General features: G+C 39.1%; 2 pseudogenes; both read right to left on the bottom strand.

Moving 5' to 3' along the window:
* Positions 1-2,215: 2,215 nt before the first annotated feature.
* Positions 2,216-10,771, bottom strand: LOC146654916 (spastin pseudogene; annotated as a pseudogene).
* Positions 10,772-12,450: 1,679 nt separating this feature from the next.
* LOC146654915 (spastin pseudogene) lies at positions 12,451-21,349 on the bottom strand (annotated as a pseudogene).
* Between the last annotated feature and the right edge of the window lie 1,082 nt (positions 21,350-22,431).

Below are 22,431 nucleotides of genomic sequence, written 5' to 3'. Positions count from 1 at the left end.
TGCTCTCCTTTTAACTGCTCCATCCATTTTCATGGTTGTGGTCAAAATATTTTCGGCATGCTGTGAGATTAGTCCTCAAAATCATCCCCCAAAATAGACTACTTCAAAAGAGATTTCACCCTCAGCTTCCAGCTGCATGGCATCTGCTGTAACTTACACCAACTCGACTTAAGAGTACTTTCATCACATTTTTTATAAAAGCGCTTCTACACAATATTACCCAGCCACAAATAAAGCAGCCAGGTGGCCGAACATTAAAGGGACTGTTCTATAAATGACAAGTTATGGGTTCAATCCTGAAGCAACCATATGTCCTGTAAATAGTGTCCTTGAATCAGACACTGACCTCCTACTGCTTACTCTCGCTAAACTGCTCTGGATGAAGCATCAGCTTAAATGCTTAAGATGTAAATAAAACAGGAGGAGACTGCTGGGAGCACAAGGGCCTGTTTCTAGCAGAGAGGGGGAGAGAGGAGTGAGGCGGCTCTGAGGGACAGAGCCTGCATGCTAACATAACACTGAATGCTGATCAGACTCTTAACGAAGAGACTGCTCATCGTTCTCTGGCGTGAAATAGGATTACCATATGTTGGTTAAAGTCCTGCTAAATGTAAGCCAGCAGTAAATGCTAACAAGGACAAACTGATCAAATAAACTCACTGCGTTACTTAGATAAGGTTGTATTTATGGGGATGGAAATTTGTATAATTTGTAGATTTTAGCATGTAAAAAAATGGAGCTATTTTTAAAGGATGACAAAAAATCTAGAAAATGAATGTAATTCATTGACATTATTGTATCATAGTTTGCATTGTTCTGACCAGCAGTGTCCTGCAGCTCCCTGTGAGCACTTAATGAAAGAGGTTATGGTTTAATGTCAGAGCAGAGAACTCACAGTTGTCAAATATGATTTTGCTCTAATATGCACCATGTGGCGCTGTATGTTTTCTGTGATTGGAGGGTAGTGTCACTGCAGCTGTCACCCCAGCCTGCTCTCTGCTCTGCCTCGGGAAAAAAGCAGCAGAGATACAGATGTAATTACTTGACAGAACAGCAACACTGTATGAAAATGTGACAATTTCATAAAACCCACTGCAGCAAGGGTAACAGATGATACAACACACAATACTGTGCACAACTCTTTAGGCACAGATGTTGGCAGCGAAGCATGGTGAAGCATCCCGCTGTTTTAGTTTTTGTTGTTTTGGGGGTTTTTTTGCAGAGAGCATGTCAAAACTAGAGACTAGAACTACAATTAGATCTTTTATCATGCAAAATAATCAGATCGCTTAAGTTCATTCTGTAGCGTGACAATGACCCCAAACAGAGCCAGAGTAATAGCTTCAGAACATGTACTGAATGTGCTTTATTAAAGGGTTTTTATCAGACTGTGATTTACGTTTACTTCACCTTATGTGTTCATTGTTGAGTAAAAGCTATTGATACCAATTATTTTTATACTATATCCTCACTTCACAGTGAGAATCAAAATCTGTTTCTTCTTTCTTTTGTACTAAACATGTTCTCACACTCTGGAGCCATTTTGGTAACATCTCCAGGCACTTATTTGTCCAATTATTTTTAAGCTATATCTATATTAACTTTAATTTCAGTGATCATAAAAGTTATATACTAGAATAAAAACAGTTTTAAAGTTTTAGAATAGAATAGGATAAACCTTTAATACTGCACAGATGAGAAATTTGGGTGTTACCCAGCTCTTATGGCAAGGGGAATATAAAATATAAAATTGAAAAATTTATAAATTATAAAATTTGCTGACTTTGCACCAAAATGGCTCCAGAGTGTGAGAACATGTTTAGTACAAAAGAAAGAAGAAACAGATTTTGGTTCTCACTGTGAAGTGAGGATATAGTATAAAAATAATTGGTATCAATAGCTTTTACTTTTACTTTTACTGTTAGCGCCGGTGTCCTTCTATTATAGTGATACTAAACAAGGCAGGAAATTATATTTTTATTCTACAAAATGAAATGAATGTATCTACTCTGCAGAAGTGTTTGTGAATTTCAACAGATCGATTAGCTTGCTGCATTATATGTATGAACTGCATTTTTATCAGTTGCAGTTTCACCATCTCAGTGCCTAATGCTTCCCTCTTGTGGTGTCATGGTGGTTAGAAATAAATATGATATGTTATATGAAGTATATAATAAAAGCAAAGGCTTCACGTAAAGAGGGATTGGGACAGCTTTTAAGCAGGGTGACCTGCAGTATCCCACTGATTAACAGCCTCAACTGACACGTTCATGATGACTTTTGCTTTGTTCCCATTCCTCAGATCGATTTTCCCTTTATAAGGTTTGCTAAACCAGATGCTATATTTATGCTAAAAGTGGCCATAAAGAGTAAGGTCAGAAGGAGGAAAGGTAATACAGCAATGAAGAATAAAGGCAAAGTCAAAGACCGATTCCAGCTTTAAAAGCTATCTATGTATTTTTTTGTACATAGATTTATATGAAAAAGATGATCTGATTTCTAGCAGCAAAGGGCACATGCAAAAAAGCATTGGCAGGATAAATTCAGTTAAAGCAGTTAAATCAGTGCAAAGGTACAGAAAAATACTTATATTAGTTTGGAAATCAACAAGCAAAGAAATCCAGATAGATGTGATTTTTCCCATTCAATAGTACTTTTAATGTTCATAATTAAAAATGCTTTTGATTAATTTTGTCAGTAGGAGTAAAAGTTTGATGATTTTTTTCTCAGTTTTACTGCTCCATTAATAATAAGTGTTTAATAATTAATAATAAGTGAATCCAAGTTTTACCCCAATGTTTCCACCATTCCTCTCACCTAACCCTCATTTCCTCTTCAGGCCTTGCCTTTCAACCACACACACCCTCTACAGCAAATTAACAATATCTGAAAGTCATGTCCTTAAGAAATAAGAGGGGAAAATCGAGTTAAGACCCAACACAGGACCTGAAAGGTGCATCTAGCCCTTCAGCTGATTCATCTACCGTTTGCTGAACCCTTGTCAGAAATTGTTAGAAGAAGAAGAAGCTATTCTTAAGGATGGGAAACTCTTGATTGATGGAATCTTGAATATAGAAAAGTAACAATGGATTTTAATCCACAATGTAATGCCATTGGGAAAGCATGTGATTGGCAAATGCATCATTTTTCAGGATAGCAATGATCCCCAAAATACTGTCAGTACAGTAAAAGCATACCTGGATAGAAAAACATACAATAGAACAGCATCAGTCATGGCTTGGCCTCCCCAGAGCCCAGACCTCAATATTACTGAAGCAGTGTGGGATCATTGTGACACGAGAACGGAACAAAAGGCGGACAACACCCAAAGACGTGCTCTGAATATCCTTCAAGAAGCCTGGAAAACTGTTCCTGTGGAAATGACAAGAAAACTAGAACTGAAGAATAACAGTTACAATGCCAAATATTGACTTTCAAGCTTGTTATATTGTTATAAACTCTATTTTACGTATATTTCCATTTATGTTTGCACATGTTCAATAAAATCATTGCTCCTGAGGCAACGAGGAATGGCTAAAGATTTCTGCCACTACTCCATAACAAACATCAACTAAAAGTGTTTGATAAATGCATTCTATTTGCTTTTTTAAAAATCACAAAGTGAGAGATTTTTTTTCAATTTAAGTGAGCATTATGTTAATGTTTTAAATGTCATGGCATAGGATCAGATCGCTTCAAAGTAAATTATATTTTGAAATGTACAATCCCTTAAACACTGTGTCCTGATCTTGAACTAATAACTACTGAGATCTCAAGTCTACTGCATAATAAGACAAACAGCACCATTTAGAAAATTTCTTTTTATTGCAAGTATTCTTAATGCTTTGATGTTTTGTACAGATTTTCATATTTACAGTGATAATTAGTATTCGTCTAATAAATAATACAACTGAAAGTCATTCTCTAGCCTACATGTTTAAATATTGCACGTGCAAAGTATGTATAATATGTGCTTGTCCAATAGATATGCTGTCTTAGCAGCTATTTACAATGTTACATAAGAAACAAATGTGGGATCCAACCACCATGCTACTAAAGAGACACTGTGCGTTTCCCCTCCAAAGCAAACCCTCCACTTCAGTGATGGAGTCATGCAATTATTCTACTGGGGTGAAGACAGTTTAATTACAGCATCACTGCAATAACAGTATCCATCCAAAAAAAAAAAAAAACATCAAATAAAATTTTAATTATTTCTAAATAAGAAATTCGTGATAAAACAGTTTTCCAATTAACCACTACATAACAGTAGTGTCTAGTTCTTATTTGGTAGGAAATGTCCACCAGTGCTGTAACGTTTTCAAAAATAATAGTAAAAGAAAAAAAGCATTTTGATGAAAAACTAAACCAGCGTGACCTACTGTACAAGTTTGTTTAGGCTGCTTTTGCAGCAGTGCTCTTTATAAAGTCTCCAGGGTGTGATAGTAATAAATCATCTGTGAATGAAACCTTTTACACGTTTAAAATCACTTTGTCTGCCATAGGCAAGAAATCTGTTCCTATAAATACACCGTTTAATTATGTGTTCGCATTGCAACTGCTGCTCTGCCAGAAGTGTAGGTAGAGCAAAGTCAACCTATACATTATACATATCCTCATATTTGAACATTCAATATCAATATATTTTCCACATATTGTGAATATAACGCTGAGTGTGCAGAGAGGGAGAAACACGCAAACACCGTGACGAGACAAGAGCACGGGCAGTGTGATGTTACTTCACCTCTAGATGGCACTATTGCACAACCTACAACCTTCTGCATCGTTTCACTGGAATGGATGACAAGTACAGTGCAAAAACAATAACAGGAACAAACTGAGTCCGATATGATATACATATTTATGCCAAAAAAAAATGCCCGTTTGATCTTGTGTTTCCATGTAGGAACAGGGAAAAATGTCTATATTGTGTTGTCTGGTTCACCTCGGCAGAGTTCTATGGCTTTGGCAGGAGGGTTGAGAGGAAACAGAAAGGGCCTTTACCGCCTGCACCTGGCATGTTTGTGATGAAGCAGCTGCCTCTACTCCTGCTGAGCCTCCTCCCTGTACCTCTGAACCCGAGTGAGCAGAGAGCACCGACGGTCATGCACACACACAGATACTGTACACTTCAACAGACACTGGAGATACAAATGATGGGCCATTTGCTAAACCTGCAGCACACACTGCTTTCTATGTGAAAGAACCATTCTGTGAGAAAAACTCTACTGCTCATTTGATCTATGACCTCTGAAAAACAGTTCATGATTTCCATTACTATTCAATTATAAAAAAAAAAAAAGTACATTCCCTGGGTTATACAGCACTGATATGCAAAGCTTAATTGTATATCTGTAACTCTAGAACTGCAGTATTTATAGTTTTCTTAGTTTAATATTTCAATTTCATATTCTTCTTCTAAGTATAAAATCCCTTTTGTTATATTTGTCTCGTTAATTTAACTGAAATACACTGAAAATTGCTCACAAATTAAGGTTTATGTGTCAATACAAATGCAGGTTTTATTGCTGGGAGCTTCCCGTGATGCACTGACTATTTCTTCTTCCATGACACTAATGTTTTGTCTTTGCTTCATCATTTATGTACTGTACTGTATCCCCAGTTTTCCAGCGAGGGCTGCGTACATTTTGATTGCATTAACGTTTTTATCCAGCCTTTATGTGCAAGCTTGAGCTGCAAAATTCAAATGTAGTTACTGACAGGCCAAAGTGCAACAGGGAAGAGATTAAATGGGATCAAAGGGAGTGGCATTATAAATTCCTTCCTTCCTGAGATTCAAATCCTCCAATCAAAACGGTGCCAGCAATGCAAAGACAGATTTCTTTAAAGGATTGCACACAATAACAAAGTCAGTCGTTTATTTATTAAAGCACTGTTAATAATTTTAGTTGCTGCTATTTCAAATAAATGTTTGGTACAACAAATTTCTCCGTGTTCTGTCTCAGGCTTTATTCGGGCCCTGGTACTAGAGCTATGGTCTGTTCTTGAGTGCAGCAGTGACGACATCAGAGTGGTCCGTCCCAAACCAACTCCCATTGACCCCACAGATAGGAGTTGCATTAAGGTATTGTATGTATGTGCGTGCGTGTGTGTGTGAGAGAGAGAGGGAGAAGGAGAAACTTCCTGGAGCCCACAATGCCCCAATTTTTAGATATCTACATAATAGTACAGACACAGATCTCTTAGAAGTTTTGCTTTTCCATCATGTTTTTAGCTCACTGGTTACAAAGGTGTTTAAATTGATTAAAATTAAATTGATTCCAATTATTATTAACCCAGGACTCAGAATAGTGGTCCATGTGTTGCTGTGATACCAGCAGCCATGTAGAAAATTCACTTGTGAATATTCATATTTAAGAAACTGGCAATAGTGATTTTGTTAACAAGAAAGGCTTTTTGCTGATTGGTTTATGGGTGTCTGGGCAAATAAGCCTTACTTTCATAAGACTGCATTTTTAGTTATGTTTTTGGCAGAATTTCTCTCAGGAAAGCTTCAACAAGCTCCAGCGTGAGCCTGTCTGTGTGTGTCTGATGCTTGGCCTCTGACAGCAGCCAAGTCATCTCTCTCAGAGAGACTAGCCAAGTGAATACGGACAGCCAGTGATGTGTAAACTGTGTCCTGCCACAGGCGACTTTAAAGTCTGCCTTATCAGTGGGTTATACATATATGCTGAGGTCAAAGGAAAACTAAATATACACACACCAGCACTTTGGTGAATTAACTCGAGTCTTTGCTTTAATCTGTGCTAAGTACAGTAGGAGGTTTGGTAGTACATATGAAGATAAGTTCACACATGCACAGAAACATCAGAAGACACATGAAAGTATAGATATTTCTATTTTAGAAAAAAAAATCCATCGTATCTTGTTTTTTTCTTTACGTTTCTTTGAAGCTGTTTAATATAATCTAAGTTGTAGCTCGTTTGTGCAAGTGTCTCTCTTTTTTTCCTTTGATGCTTTTGATGATATATTTTCCCTGTTCTACCAGACCCAGTGAAAAATGCAGGGAGCTTTCCTGTAGTTTAATATTCTTCAGGCTGCAATAGGTTTCTGCTCAACCACTCTGCTCAGAATATATGTCTTATTCAGTTTTGAGAGTGTGGTAAACCATGTTTTATCTTTGCAATCATAAATTCTTTTTACATTTTGTTTTGCTTTGAATACTACAGATATTATTTGTCATATTATCGGTAGTGTTTGTAGTTGAATAGTGTTATATTATTATTATGTGTTAGGATTTGATCAATCCATGACGTGCACAAATGCATTCACAATGGTCTTTAAAAGCAAATACATTTTTTCTCTCTAACAGCTGCTGTATTTACTTTCCTCTTCAGTCCTTCCTGTACTTGGTCAACCTCCTCTCCTCTTCCCAGTCGGTGTGGCAACTGCTGGGCCGACAGTCTTTGGCCAACAAAAGCGAATACACCCTGAGGGAGATGCCAACCTCCATACCTGTAAGTGTTTTTCTTCTTCTTCTTTTCCACACACTGCAGTTTTTTTTTGTCATCCATCTGAGGGCATGTTTGCACTTTTTATTTGGCCTCCAAACACCACCCACCCATTTGTTTTACTTCAAACGCATTCAAATAAACCCTCTCACACTGAGACTGATATACGTTCTCCACCTTACCCATTGTAAATTTCCACACAGTTTTCGTTTTGCACCCTATCCGGTGCATTCTTGTTCAAAGCCTCTCATTTTACTCCACAGGATTTGATTGACAGACTGATTGCCGTGAATTCGGATGGGAAGATTCATTCTCTCTTCCACTACGAAGAGAGTCACACATTCGGCCTAAGGTGGGATTCATTATTTTTTTCATATTACTTAACATCAGTGGGGAAGTAGACGATATCAGATTATCACCTGGTGACTGCACACACACTTCAGCCTCTGGCAATAGGAGACTGGCATGGTGACGTAATCGGCCTTAAAATGCGGCCTTTAAGGCTGCAGACCCTGAATTGGGATACAGCCTCTGAATCGCTGCATCTTGTAGCTGTGTCGTCTTAAATTGGTCATGTGATTTTGACGCGCCGGCGCGTCCGGCAACCCCAGAGGTTTAACTTAATATTTAAGTGTCTCTTGGTTTTAGACTAGTTGTTTAGTCTAATTTGATGTTTTAAACCAGAAAAGGAAGAAGAGGGCTTAGAATTACAGGTAAGAACTGCTCAGTGGTATGTGATAAACTGTAAATGTAAAGCTTACAGGTCAGTCCTCATGTTTTTAAATCAGATTTTGAGTCTGTACATGGCACATTATGCTTTTGCATGTTGTGAAATGTGCTGCAAAACAAACTGAGGTAAACTAACTGGTTTACTGTGATGGATTTAAAGTGTGTGTGACTGGTGCGCAGTGGCTGTGGTGCTCACGGTCAGAGTTCAGTCACAAAGAGGGTAACAGAGATGAATTTAAAGTTAAGGTGATGGTGCTTAGATTCATTCACAGACTGAAACCTTCACACCAACTTTATCCTGTGTCTCTTAGTTTTAGACTAGTTGTTTAGTCTATTTTGATGTTTTAAACCATATCACAGGGTTTTTACTTCACCATTTACGGGGTTTTAACAAGCAAACAAAAGACAGATCGTGATGTTTGAAAATGTTTTGGAAATATTCTTTAAAGATTAGATGTAAAATACGCAGAGGACAAATTCAATTGGTTTATTAGTTTATTACATAAGTTGAAAAAAAGTTAAACAAGTAAATAAAGAAACAACGTAAAAGAAAAGTAAACAAAACAAATCGGTAAATAAAGGAAAATGGTAATAAGAAGGGGAAAAAAAAGAAAAGAGAAAACCCCAACAATCCCCTCTGAGCAAGCACTAGGCGACAGTGGGGAAGAAAAACTGCCTTTAAACGGGCAGAAACTTCCGGCAGAACCAGGCTCACGAGGGGCAGTCAACTGCCGGGACTGGTTGGGGTGAAAAAAGATGAAGGAGAGAGGGAAGAAGTGTTAGGAGAGAAGGGGAGAGGAGAGGTGAAAATTAAGATGGAACAGAGGTGGAGGGAGACGAGGTGACGTCAGCAGTAGAAAAAATAGAAAGAGTAGAAAAAGCAGGAGTGTCCCTCCTCCAGAAGAAGCGGAAACGTTTTTTCTTCTTTTCCATGAGCTTTTCCACGACCACTTTTTTCTCTAGGATGAGGGTTCTCAACTGATCGGTTGTTTCTTCAACTTCCTTCTCAAGTTTCTGGCATCTTTGCTCCATTTCTTTTAATAGATTGCACTTGTCTGTATTTTGCTGTTGTTTTTCCTTGTGCATCTTTTCTAACTGCTCATTTCTTCTTGTGATTTCTTGAAGCTTACGCTGCAGGTCTTCATTTATTTTCTCTTGTTGCTGCTTTTGTGCAAGCATTTCAGCGTTTTCACACTTCAAGTTGTCTGAGTTCAACAACATCTCATTAATGACCTCTGAGTGTTTTTTCGCCATTTCATTGATCCTACGCTGCATCTTTGAACGTCGTTTTTCCAATACTTCTCCTTCCAGTTCAGGTGTTCTGTCCTTCATTGTATTAATTTGTTCAGTTGTAGATTTCTTCTCTCCAAGTCCTGGAGAATACGTTTTTTTTCTTTTTCCTGTTGCTCTTTCTCTTGAAGAAGCTCTTTATTTTTGCACTCTGTTTCATCCAGCCTGACTGGATTTGGATTTATTGAAGAAGGACCACCAAAATCTTTGTTCTATTTGGTGTACATGTTAAGAGTTGCTGGACTAACAGTTGGTTTGATTTGCTTCAGAGAATCCTCAAAGTCTTTCATCTTAATGTTGCGCACCTCAGCAGCAGCTATAACACGGACTTGTTCTGGTGCCAACTCTCTTATTGGGCCAAGTGCAGCATCTTTGGCTAATGCTGTCAAATCGCTCCCTGAATATCCTTCAGTCACTTTTGCAAGACAGGACAGTTCGTCTTGGCTCAGTGGACTCCCGTGCGTTCCCAAAAGATTTTTCAGCAGCGTAAATCTTGTCTTTTCATCGGGTAAGGTCACATATACTCTTTTTGCAAAGCGCCTTAATATTGCTTCATCGAGCTCCTGGGGCCTGTTCGTTGCTCCCATTACAAGTACTCTGTCATCCTTTCCTGACTGCAACCCGTCAAACTCAATGAGGAACTCAGTTTTTAAACGGCGAGAGGCGTCGTGCTCCCCCTCCCTCCTTTGACAGAGCAAGCCGTCCACTTCATCGATGAAGATTACTGAGGGCTGTCTCTCTCTTGCAACTGCAAAGAGTGCTCGTACGAGCTTCTCGCCTTCTCCCACATATTTGGAGGTCAAACTAGCAGCACTGATGTTGAAGAATGTTGCATTAGACTCTGCAGCAACTGCTTTGGCGAGCATGGTCTTCCCATTTCCTGGTGGGCCAAATAAAAGCAAGCCACGTGCAGGAGCTCTCAGACCAGTAAAGAGATCAGGTCTTAAGGCAGGAAGGATGACAATTTCTTGAAGTGCTTGCTTTGCCAGATCCTGCCCTGCGATGTCATCAAATGACACAGTCGCTCCACTGTATACAATTTCATTTGTAATTAAGCTGACCAGTTTACTGTCCACATTCTTTTTCATATCCCTCTTCGGGGGCTGTTTCACAGCTGCCGGTCTTCCATTCTGAGTTTTTCCCACCCGAGCGGTTTTCTTTGCATCAGTTATTCTTAATGGAGGTCTTACAGAAGTGGAGGGTCTGATGGTGGTGGAAACACCTGCGGGTTGACTTTTAGGAACTGACTTTGGCTTACTTGCAATTGTTTTGGTCGACATTTCTCTTGCGCGACTTCCCCCCTGTTCACAGTCATAACACGGTAAACTAGTCATAAACGAAAACGTTTAGGCTATTTATCGCATTTAAAGGTCTTTCTTTGGGACAACGTCACAGAACACAGAAACGTCACAGGGCTTTGGAGCGTGATGTTACAGAGGTTTACAAATACTTTCAAATATAGCTCTGGTCGAACGTTTGAAGGCTGCGAACAAACTGACTAAAACTTGCTGCTCCTGACCCCTATTTATAGAAAAACTTCAAAGGCTCAAAGGCATGTGCTTGTGACATCATCACATGTCCTTGTGACATCATCACATGTCCTTGTGACATCATCACTCTTCATGAATCAGATTGTCACATGACATTTTAGAATGGGGATGTTTTTTTTTAAACCGTTTTCAAATTTAACCCTCTGTGGTCCAGGGTATAATTGGCCGTTCTTGACTATTTTTGATTTTACCTCTATATTTCACCTTTAAAATATGTTTTTCTTGCCTTATTTGGCACCATTATTTTCAGCACAACCTCAAATATCTGAAATTTGAGTTATTGTTTTCATTTTGGTATACTATATTAGCACAGTTGATCTAAATTAATAACACAATAAATTGTGTGTGCATCTCCTGTTTTGTCATGGTTGTATGTCCCGGTTCGTGACAGGCTGCATGAGCTCATCTGGTGGGAGTGTAGTACTGTAGTATTTCAGGCATAAAAACGTGGTTTTCACAGACCTTGTCACAGGGTCTGAGTCTAAGATTCAAATTGTAAACACACAAACACTCAGGCTTGCTGCAAACCTTAGCTGATCCCCCGTGGGCTTAATTTACTGCCATTGTTTACGCACCATTGTAATTGCTTCTCTAGTTTGGCATTACACTTTAATTATGGAATGTAATTATATTTTGTCTATTTTTAGTTGTGGCATTGTGTTGTAATTAATGAAGGGCCTGCACACTCCAATATCAATTTACAATTTAAATTCTCCACAGCATGTTTAACTACATTATGTTGTGCCTTTCCAGAATCCCAGATTTACTTACACATCTCCCTTTATGATACATTAGTACTACATTTGACCTAAACCTTTTCCATCCTTTTTCCAAACTCTCATTCATTTTTTACCTGATAACCAAAAACTGTGATAGTGAAAGGCTGAAATATTTCTAGGGGTATGAGATTTCTGTGTGTTTTCTGTAGGTGAGCAGCTGCGAGAAGTTTGGCTACGGGGTGATGGTGACACAGGTGGCAGCAACTGCTCCGGGAGTTGTGGCTCTGCACAGTTCAGGTACTATTGCAGTTATTTGGACACAACAAACACTTGTCAGCTGTGATGCTTAAGGCTTATATTATAAGTTGTTGTTGTTGTTTTTGTGTTGTCGGTATAAAGGAGACTTAAGGCAGCTTAGGGAGAAATGTATTTGTCAAACCGTTTTTGTTTGGGTAAGAAAGAGTAAGAAGAGGCGTTCTTTTTTGATAAATGGATTCACATATCAGTTGTATACTGATACTAGGTTTATCCATATGCAAAAGGCTCCAGGAAATACCGTACTCTTGTCAAAAGAGGTCAAAAAATGAAGCTAGTGAACAAATATTTTAATCCTGCATTCTTTCTATTGGCTAGAAGGGGCGACTCAACTGGTTATGGGAAAAGAAGTCTGATTACTTATCAGCCCTTCGCTTATAACAGCACCGCTGCGTTCTGAAACCTATTCTCTCCTATGACTTTACCCACGCAAGAACAGTTCCCTGCTGTGTTGAGCAGCGCTGGCTGTGGAGCACTCATGTGTTCCATGATGTGACATATGTTTGTGCCATCGATAAAAAGGCAGTCTGACAGAAAGAAGGATGACCTCAAAAAGTGATATAGTCCAGACAGAGCTTACAAATGATGGGCCATTTGCTAAACCTGCAGCACACACTGCTTTCTATTAAATACTGCACGTGCAAAGTATGTATAATATGTGCTTGTCCAATAGATATGCTGTCTTAGCAGCTATTTACAATGTTACATAAGAAACAAATGTGGGATCCAACCACCATGCTACTAAAGAGACACTGTGCGTTTCCCCTCCAAAGCAAACCCTCCACTTCAGTGATGGAGTCATGCAATTATTCTACTGGGGTGAAGACAGTTTAATTACAGCATCACTGCAATAACAGTATCCATCCAAAAAAAAAAAAAACATCAAATAAAATTTTAATTATTTCTAAATAAGAAATTCGTGATAAAACAGTTTTCCAATTAACCACTACATAACAGTAGTGTCTAGTTCTTATTTGGTAGGAAATGTCCACCAGTGCTGTAACGTTTTCAAAAATAATAGTAAAAGAAAAAAAGCATTTTGATGAAAAACTAAACCAGCGTGACCTACTGTACAAGTTTGTTTAGGCTGCTTTTGCAGCAGTGCTCTTTATAAAGTCTCCAGGGTGTGATAGTAATAAATCATCTGTGAATGAAACCTTTTACACGTTTAAAATCACTTTGTCTGCCATAGGCAAGAAATCTGTTCCTATAAATACACCGTTTAATTATGTGTTCGCATTGCAACTGCTGCTCTGCCAGAAGTGTAGGTAGAGCAAAGTCAACCTATACATTATACATATCCTCATATTTGAACATTCAATATCAATATATTTTCCACATATTGTGAATATAACGCTGAGTCCTGCCTGACAGCACATTCCCATGAGTGTGCAGAGAGGGAGAAACACGCAAACACCGTGACGAGACAAGAGCACGGGCAGTGTGATGTTACTTCACCTCTAGATGGCACTATTGCACAACCTACAACCTTCTGCATCGTTTCACTGGAATGGATGACAAGTACAGTGCAAAAACAATAACAGGAACAAACTGAGTCCGATATGATATACATATTTATGCCAAAAAAAAATGCCCGTTTGATCTTGTGTTTCCATGTAGGAACAGGGAAAAATGTCTATATTGTGTTGTCTGGTTCACCTCGGCAGAGTTCTATGGCTTTGGCAGGAGGGTTGAGAGGAAACAGAAAGGGCCTTTACCGCCTGCACCTGGCATGTTTGTGATGAAGCAGCTGCCTCTACTCCTGCTGAGCCTCCTCCCTGTACCTCTGAACCCGAGTGAGCAGAGAGCACCGACGGTCATGCACACACACAGATACTGTACACTTCAACAGACACTGGAGATACAAATGATGGGCCATTTGCTAAACCTGCAGCACACACTGCTTTCTATGTGAAAGAACCATTCTGTGAGAAAAACTCTACTGCTCATTTGATCTATGACCTCTGAAAAACAGTTCATGATTTCCATTACTATTCAATTATAAAAAAAAAAAAAGTACATTCCCTGGGTTATACAGCACTGATATGCAAAGCTTAATTGTATATCTGTAACTCTAGAACTGCAGTATTTATAGTTTTCTTAGTTTAATATTTCAATTTCATATTCTTCTTCTAAGTATAAAATCCCTTTTGTTATATTTGTCTCGTTAATTTAACTGAAATACACTGAAAATTGCTCACAAATTAAGGTTTATGTGTCAATACAAATGCAGGTTTTATTGCTGGGAGCTTCCCGTGATGCACTGACTATTTCTTCTTCCATGACACTAATGTTTTGTCTTTGCTTCATCATTTATGTACTGTACTGTATCCCCAGTTTTCCAGCGAGGGCTGCGTACATTTTGATTGCATTAACGTTTTTATCCAGCCTTTATGTGCAAGCTTGAGCTGCAAAATTCAAATGTAGTTACTGACAGGCCAAAGTGCAACAGGGAAGAGATTAAATGGGATCAAAGGGAGTGGCATTATAAATTCCTTCCTTCCTGAGATTCAAATCCTCCAATCAAAACGGTGCCAGCAATGCAAAGACAGATTTCTTTAAAAGATTGGACACAATAACAAAGTCAGTCGTTTATTTATTAAAGCACTGTTAATAATTTTAGTTGCTGCTATTTCAAATAAATGTTTGGTACAACAAATTTCTCCGTGTTCTGTCTCAGGCTTTATTCGGGCCCTGGTACTAGAGCTATGGTCTGTTCTTGAGTGCAGCAGTGACGACATCAGAGTGGTCCGTCCCAAACCAACTCCCATTGACCCCACAGATAGGAGTTGCATTAAGGTATTGTATGTATGTGCGTGCGTGTGTGTGTGTGAGAGAGGGAGAAGGAGAAACTTCCTGGAGCCCACAGTGCCCCAATTTTTAGATATCTACATAATAGTACAGACACAGATCTCTTAGAAGTTTTGCTTTTCCATCATGTTTTTAGCTCACTGGTTACAAAGGTGTTTAAATTGATTAAAATTAAATTGATTCCAATTATTATTAACCCAGGACTCAGAATAGTGGTCCATGTGTTGCTGTGATACCAGCAGCCATGTAGAAAATTCACTTGTGAATATTCATATTTAAGAAACTGGCAATAGTGATTTTGTTAACAAGAAAGGCTTTTTGCTGATTGGTTTATGGGTGTCTGGGCAAATAAGCCTTACTTTCATAAGACTGCATTTTTAGTTATGTTTTTGGCAGAATTTCTCTCAGGAAAGCTTCAACAAGCTCCAGCGTGAGCCTGTCTGTGTGTGTCTGATGCTTGGCCTCTGACAGCAGCCAAGTCATCTCTCTCAGAGAGACTAGCCAAGTGAATACGGACAGCCAGTGATGTGTAAACTGTGTCCTGCCACAGGCGACTTTAAAGTCTGCCTTATCAGTGGGTTATACATATATGCTGAGGTCAAAGGAAAACTAAATATACACACACCAGCACTTTGGTGAATTAACTCGAGTCTTTGCTTTAATCTGTGCTAAGTACAGTAGGAGGTTTGGTAGTACATATGAAGATAAGTTCACACATGCACAGAAACATCAGAAGACACATGAAAGTATAGATATTTCTATTTTAGAAAAAAAAATCCATCGTATCTTGTTTTTTTCTTTACGTTTCTTTGAAGCTGTTTAATATAATCTAAGTTGTAGCTCGTTTGTGCAAGTGTCTCTCTTTTTTTCCTTTGATGCTTTTGATGATATGTTTTCCCTGTTCTACCAGACCCAGTGAAAAATGCAGGGAGCTTTCCTGTAGTTTAATATTCTTCAGGCTGCAATAGGTTTCTGCTCAACCACTCTGCTCAGAATATATGTCTTATTCAGTTTTGAGAGTGTGGTAAACCATGTTTTACCTTTGCAATCATAAATTCTTTTTACATTTTGTTTTGCTTTGAATACTACAGATATTATTTGTCATATTATCGGTAGTGTTTGTAGTTGAATAGTGTTATATTATTATTATGTGTTAGGATTTGATCAATCCATGACGTGCACAAATGCATTCACAATGGTCTTTAAAAGCAAATACATTTTTTCTCTCTAACAGCTGCTGTATTTACTTTCCTCTTCAGTCCTTCCTGTACTTGGTCAACCTCCTCTCCTCTTCCCAGTCGGTGTGGCAACTGCTGGGCCGACAGTCTTTGGCCAACAAAAGCGAATACACCCTGAGGGAGATGCCAACCTCCATACCTGTAAGTGTTTTTCTTCTTCTTCTTTTCCACACACTGCAGTTTTTTTTTGTCATCCATCTGAGGGCATGTTTGCACTTTTTATTTGGCCTCCAAACACCACCCACCCATTTGTTTTACTTCAAACGCATTCAAATAAACCCTCTCACACTGAGACTGATATACGTTCTCCACCTTACCCATTGTAAATTTCCACACAGTTTTCGTTTTGCACCCTATCCGGTGCATTCTTGTTCAAAGCCTCTCATTTTACTCCACAGGATTTGATTGACAGACTGATTGCCGTGAATTCGGATGGGAAGATTCATTCTCTCTTCCACTACGAAGAGAGTCACACATTCGGCCTAAGGTGGGATTCATTATTTTTTTCATATTACTTAACATCAGTGGGGAAGTAGACGATATCAGATTATCACCTGGTGACTGCACACACACTTCAGCCTCTGGCAATAGGAGACTGGCATGGTGACGTAATCGGCCTTAAAATGCGGCCTTTAAGGCTGCAGACCCTGAATTGGGATACAGCCTCTGAATCGCTGCATCTTGTAGCTGTGTCGTCTTAAATTGGTCATGTGATTTTGACGCGCCGGCGCGTCCGGCAACCCCAGAGGTTTAACTTAATATTTAAGTGTCTCTTGGTTTTAGACTAGTTGTTTAGTCTAATTTGATGTTTTAAACCAGAAAAGGAAGAAGAGGGCTTAGAATTACAGGTAAGAACCTCAGTGGTATGTGATAAACTGTAAATGTAAAGCTTACAGGTCAGTCCTCATGTTTTTAAATCAGATTTTGAGTCTGTACATGGCACATTATGCTTTTGCATGTTGTGAAATGTGCTGCAAAACAAACTGAGGTAAACTAACTGGTTTACTGTGATGGATTTAAAGTGTGTGTGACTGGTGCGCAGTGGCTGTGGTGCTCACGGTCAGAGTTCAGTCACAAAGAGGGTAACAGAGATGAATTTAAAGTTAAGGTGATGGTGCTTAGATTCATTCACAGACTGAAACCTTCACACCAACTTTATCCTGTGTCTCTTAGTTTTAGACTAGTTGTTTAGTCTATTTTGATGTTTTAAACCATATCACAGGGTTTTTACTCCACCATTTACGGGGTTTTAACAAGCAAACAAAAGACAGATCGTGATGTTTGAAAATGTTTTGGAAATATTCTTTAAAGATTAGATGTAAAATACGCAGAGGATAAATTCAATTGGTTTATTAGTTTATTACATAAGTTGAAAAAAAGTTAAACAAGTAAATAAAGAAACAACATAAAAGAAAAGTAAACAAAACAAATCGGTAAATAAAGGAAAATGGTAATAAGAAGGGAAAAAAAAAGAAAAGAGAAAACCCCAACAATCCCCTCTGAGCAAGCACTAGGCGACAGTGGGGAAGAAAAACTGCCTTTAAACGGGCAGAAACTTCCGGCAGAACCAGGCTCACGAGGGGCAGTCAACTGCCGGGACTGGTTGGGGTGAAAAAAGATGAAGGAGAGAGGGAAGAAGTGTTAGGAGAGAAGGGGAGAGGAGAGGTGAAAATTAAGATGGAACAGAGGTGGAGGGAGACGAGGTGACGTCAGCAGTAGAAAAAATAGAAAAAGTAGAAAAAGCAGGAGTGTCCCTCCTCCAGAAGAAGCGGAAACGTTTTTTCTTCTTTTCCATGAGCTTTTCCACGACCACTTTTTTCTCTAGGATGAGGGTTCTCAACTGATCGGTTGTTTCTTCAACTTCCTTCTCAAGTTTCTGGCATCTTTGCTCCATTTCTTTTAATAGATTGCACTTGTCTGTATTTTGCTGTTGTTTTTCCTTGTGCATCTTTTCTAACTGCTCATTTCTTCTTGTGATTTCTTGAAGCTTACGCTGCAGGTCTTCATTTATTTTCTCTTGTTGCTGCTTTTGTGCAAGCATTTCAGCGTTTTCACACTTCAAGTTGTCTGAGTTCAACAACATCTCATTAATGACCTCTGAGTGTTTTTTCGCCATTTCATTGATCCTACGCTGCATCTTTGAACGTCGTTTTTCCAATACTTCTCCTTCCAGTTCAGGTGTTCTGTCCTTCATTGTATTAATTTGTTCAGTTGTAGATTTCTTCTCTCCAAGTCCTGGAGAATACGTTTTTTTTCTTTTTCCTGTTGCTCTTTCTCTTGAAGAAGCTCTTTATTTTTGCACTCTGTTTCATCCAGCCTGACTGGATTTGGATTTATTGAAGAAGGACCACCAAAATCTTTGTTCTATTTGGTGTACATGTTAAGAGTTGCTGGACTAACAGTTGGTTTGATTTGCTTCAGAGAATCCTCAAAGTCTTTCATCTTAATGTTGCGCACCTCAGCAGCAGCTATAACACGGACTTGTTCTGGTGCCAACTCTCTTATTGGGCCAAGTGCAGCATCTTTGGCTAATGCTGTCAAATCGCTCCCTGAATATCCTTCAGTCACTTTTGCAAGACAGGACAGTTCGTCTTGGCTCAGTGGACTCCCGTGCGTTCCCAAAAGATTTTTCAGCAGCGTAAATCTTGTCTTCTCATCGGGTAAGGTCACATATACTCTTTTTGCAAAGCGCCTTAATATTGCTTCATCGAGCTCCTGGGGCCTGTTCGTTGCTCCCATTACAAGTACTCTGTCATCCTTTCCTGACTGCAACCCGTCAAACTCAATGAGGAACTCAGTTTTTAAACGGCGAGAGGCGTCGTGCTCCCCCTCCCTCCTTTGACAGAGCAAGCCGTCCACTTCATCGATGAAGATTACTGAGGGCTGTCTCTCTCTTGCAACTGCAAAGAGTGCTCGTACGAGCTTCTCGCCTTCTCCCACATATTTGGAGGTCAAACTAGCAGCACTGATGTTGAAGAATGTTGCATTAGACTCTGCAGCAACTGCTTTGGCGAGCATGGTCTTCCCATTTCCTGGTGGGCCAAATAAAAGCAAGCCACGTGCAGGAGCTCTCAGACCAGTAAAGAGATCAGGTCTTAAGGCAGGAAGGATGACAATTTCTTGAAGTGCTTGCTTTGCCAGATCCTGCCCTGCGATGTCATCAAATGACACAGTCGCTCCACTGTATACAATTTCATTTGTAATTAAGCTGACCAGTTTACTGTCCACATTCTTTTTCATATCCCTCTTCGGGGGCTGTTTCACAGCTGCCGGTCTTCCATTCTGAGTTTTTCCCACCCGAGCGGTTTTCTTTGCATCAGTTATTCTTAATGGAGGTCTTACAGAAGTGGAGGGTCTGATGGTGGTGGAAACACCTGCGGGTTGACTTTTAGGAACTGACTTTGGCTTACTTGCAATTGTTTTGGTCGACATTTCTCTTGCGCGACTTCCCCCCTGTTCACAGTCATAACACGGTAAACTAGTCATAAACGAAAACGTTTAGGCTATTTATCGCATTTAAAGGTCTTTCTTTGGGACAACGTCACAGAACACAGAAACGTCACAGGGCTTTGGAGCGTGATGTTACAGAGGTTTACAAATACTTTCAAATATAGCTCTGGTCGAACGTTTGAAGGCTGCGAACAAACTGACTAAAACTTGCTGCTCCTGACCCCTATTTATAGAAAAACTTCAAAGGCTCAAAGGCATGTGCTTGTGACATCATCACATGTCCTTGTGACATCATCACATGTCCTTGTGACATCATCACTCTTCATGAATCAGATTGTCACATGACATTTTAGAATGGGGATGTTTTTTTTTAAACCGTTTTCAAATTTAACCCTCTGTGGTCCAGGGTATAATTGGCCGTTCTTGACTATTTTTGATTTTACCTCTATATTTCACCTTTAAAATATGTTTTTCTTGCCTTATTTGGCACCATTATTTTCAGCACAACCTCAAATATCTGAAATTTGAGTTATTGTTTTCATTTTGGTATACTATATTAGCACAGTTGATCTAAATTAATAACACAATAAATTGTGTGTGCATCTCCTGTTTTGTCATGGTTGTATGTCCCGGTTCGTGACAGGCTGCATGAGCTCATCTGGTGGGAGTGTAGTACTGTAGTATTTCAGGCATAAAAACGTGGTTTTCACAGACCTTGTCACAGGGTCTGAGTCTAAGATTCAAATTGTAAACACACAAACACTCAGGCTTGCTGCAAACCTTAGCTGATCCCCCGTGGGCTTAATTTACTGCCATTGTTTACGCACCATTGTAATTGCTTCTCTAGTTTGGCATTACACTTTAATTATGGAATGTAATTATATTTTGTCTATTTTTAGTTGTGGCATTGTGTTGTAATTAATGAAGGGCCTGCACACTCCAATATCAATTTACAATTTAAATTCTCCACAGCATGTTTAACTACATTATGTTGTGCCTTTCCAGAATCCCAGATTTACTTACACATCTCCCTTTATGATACATTAGTACTACATTTGACCTAAACCTTTTCCATCCTTTTTCCAAACTCTCATTCATTTTTTACCTGATAACCAAAAACTGTGATAGTGAAAGGCTGAAATATTTCTAGGGGTATGAGATTTCTGTGTGTTTTCTGTAGGTGAGCAGCTGCGAGAAGTTTGGCTACGGGGTGATGGTGACACAGGTGGCAGCAACTGCTCCGGGAGTTGTGGCTCTGCACAGTTCAGGTACTATTGCAGTTATTTGGACACAACAAACACTTGTCAGCTGTGATGCTTAAGGCTTATATTATAAGTTGTTGTTGTTGTTTTTGTGTTGTCGGTATAAAGGAGACTTAAGGCAGCTTAGGGAGAAATGTATTTGTCAAACCGTTTTTGTTTGGGTAAGAAAGAGTAAGAAGAGGCGTTCTTTTTTGATAAATGGATTCACATATCAGTTGTATACTGATACTAGGTTTATCCATATGCAAAAGGCTCCAGGAAATACCGTACTCTTGTCAAAAGAGGTCAAAAAATGAAGCTAGTGAACAAATATTTTAATCCTGCATTCTTTCTATTGGCTAGAAGGGGCGACTCAACTGGTTATGGGAAAAGAAGTCTGATTACTTATCAGCCCTTCGCTTATAACAGCACCGCTGCGTTCTGAAACCTATTCTCTCCTATGACTTTACCCACGCAAGAACAGTTCCCTGCTGTGTTGAGCAGCGCTGGCTGTGGAGCACTCATGTGTTCCATGATGTGACATATGTTTGTGCCATCGATAAAAAGGCAGACTGACAGAAAGAAGGATGACCTCAAAAAGTGATATAGTCCAGACAGAGCTTACAAATGATGGGCCATTTGCTAAACCTGCAGCACACACTGCTTTCTATGTGAAAGAACCATTCTGTGAGAAAAACTCTACTGCTCATTTGATCTATGACCTCTGAAAAACAGTTCATGATTTCCATTACTATTCAATTATATAAAAAAAGTACATTCCCTGGGTTATACAGCACTGATATGCAAAGCTTAATTGTATATCTGTAACTCTAGAACTGCAGTATTTATAGTTTTCTTAGTTTAATATTTCAATTTCATATTCTTCTTCTAAGTATAAAATCCCTTTTGTTATATTTGTCTCGTTAATTTAACTGAAATACACTGAAAATTGCTCACAAATTAAGGTTTATGTGTCAATACAAATGCAGGTTTTATTGCTGGGAGCTTCCCGTGATGCACTGACTATTTCTTCTTCCATGACACTAATGTTTTGTCTTTGCTTCATCATTTATGTACTGTACTGTATCCCCAGTTTTCCAGCGAGGGCTGCGTACATTTTGATTGCATTAACGTTTTTATCCAGCCTTTATGTGCAAGCTTGAGCTGCAAAATTCAAATGTAGTTACTGACAGGCCAAAGTGCAACAGGGAAGAGATTAAATGGGATCAAAGGGAGTGGCATTATAAATTCCTTCCTTCCTGAGATTCAAATCCTCCAATCAAAACGGTGCCAGCAATGCAAAGACAGATTTCTTTAAAAGATTGCACACAATAACAAAGTCAGTCGTTTATTTATTAAAGCACTGTTAATAATTTTAGTTGCTGCTATTTCAAATAAATGTTTGGTACAACAAATTTCTCCGTGTTCTGTCTCAGGCTTTATTCGGGCCCTGGTACTAGAGCTATGGTCTGTTCTTGAGTGCAGCAGTGACGACATCAGAGTGGTCCGTCCCAAACCAACTCCCATTGACCCCACAGATAGGAGTTGCATTAAGGTATTGTATGTATGTGCGTGCGTGTGTGTGTGAGAGAGAGGGAGAAGGAGAAACTTCCTGG

The sequence above is a fragment of the Rhamphochromis longiceps genome, linkage group LG14 (genome assembly GCF_057381845.1).
Source record: "Rhamphochromis longiceps isolate RC_006_pf linkage group LG14, R_longiceps_female_GT1.1, whole genome shotgun sequence".
Classification (NCBI taxonomy): domain Eukaryota; kingdom Metazoa; phylum Chordata; class Actinopteri; order Cichliformes; family Cichlidae; genus Rhamphochromis; species Rhamphochromis longiceps.
The sequence above is the reverse complement of the archived record's forward strand: the minus strand, read 5'-3'. Positions and strand labels throughout refer to the sequence as shown.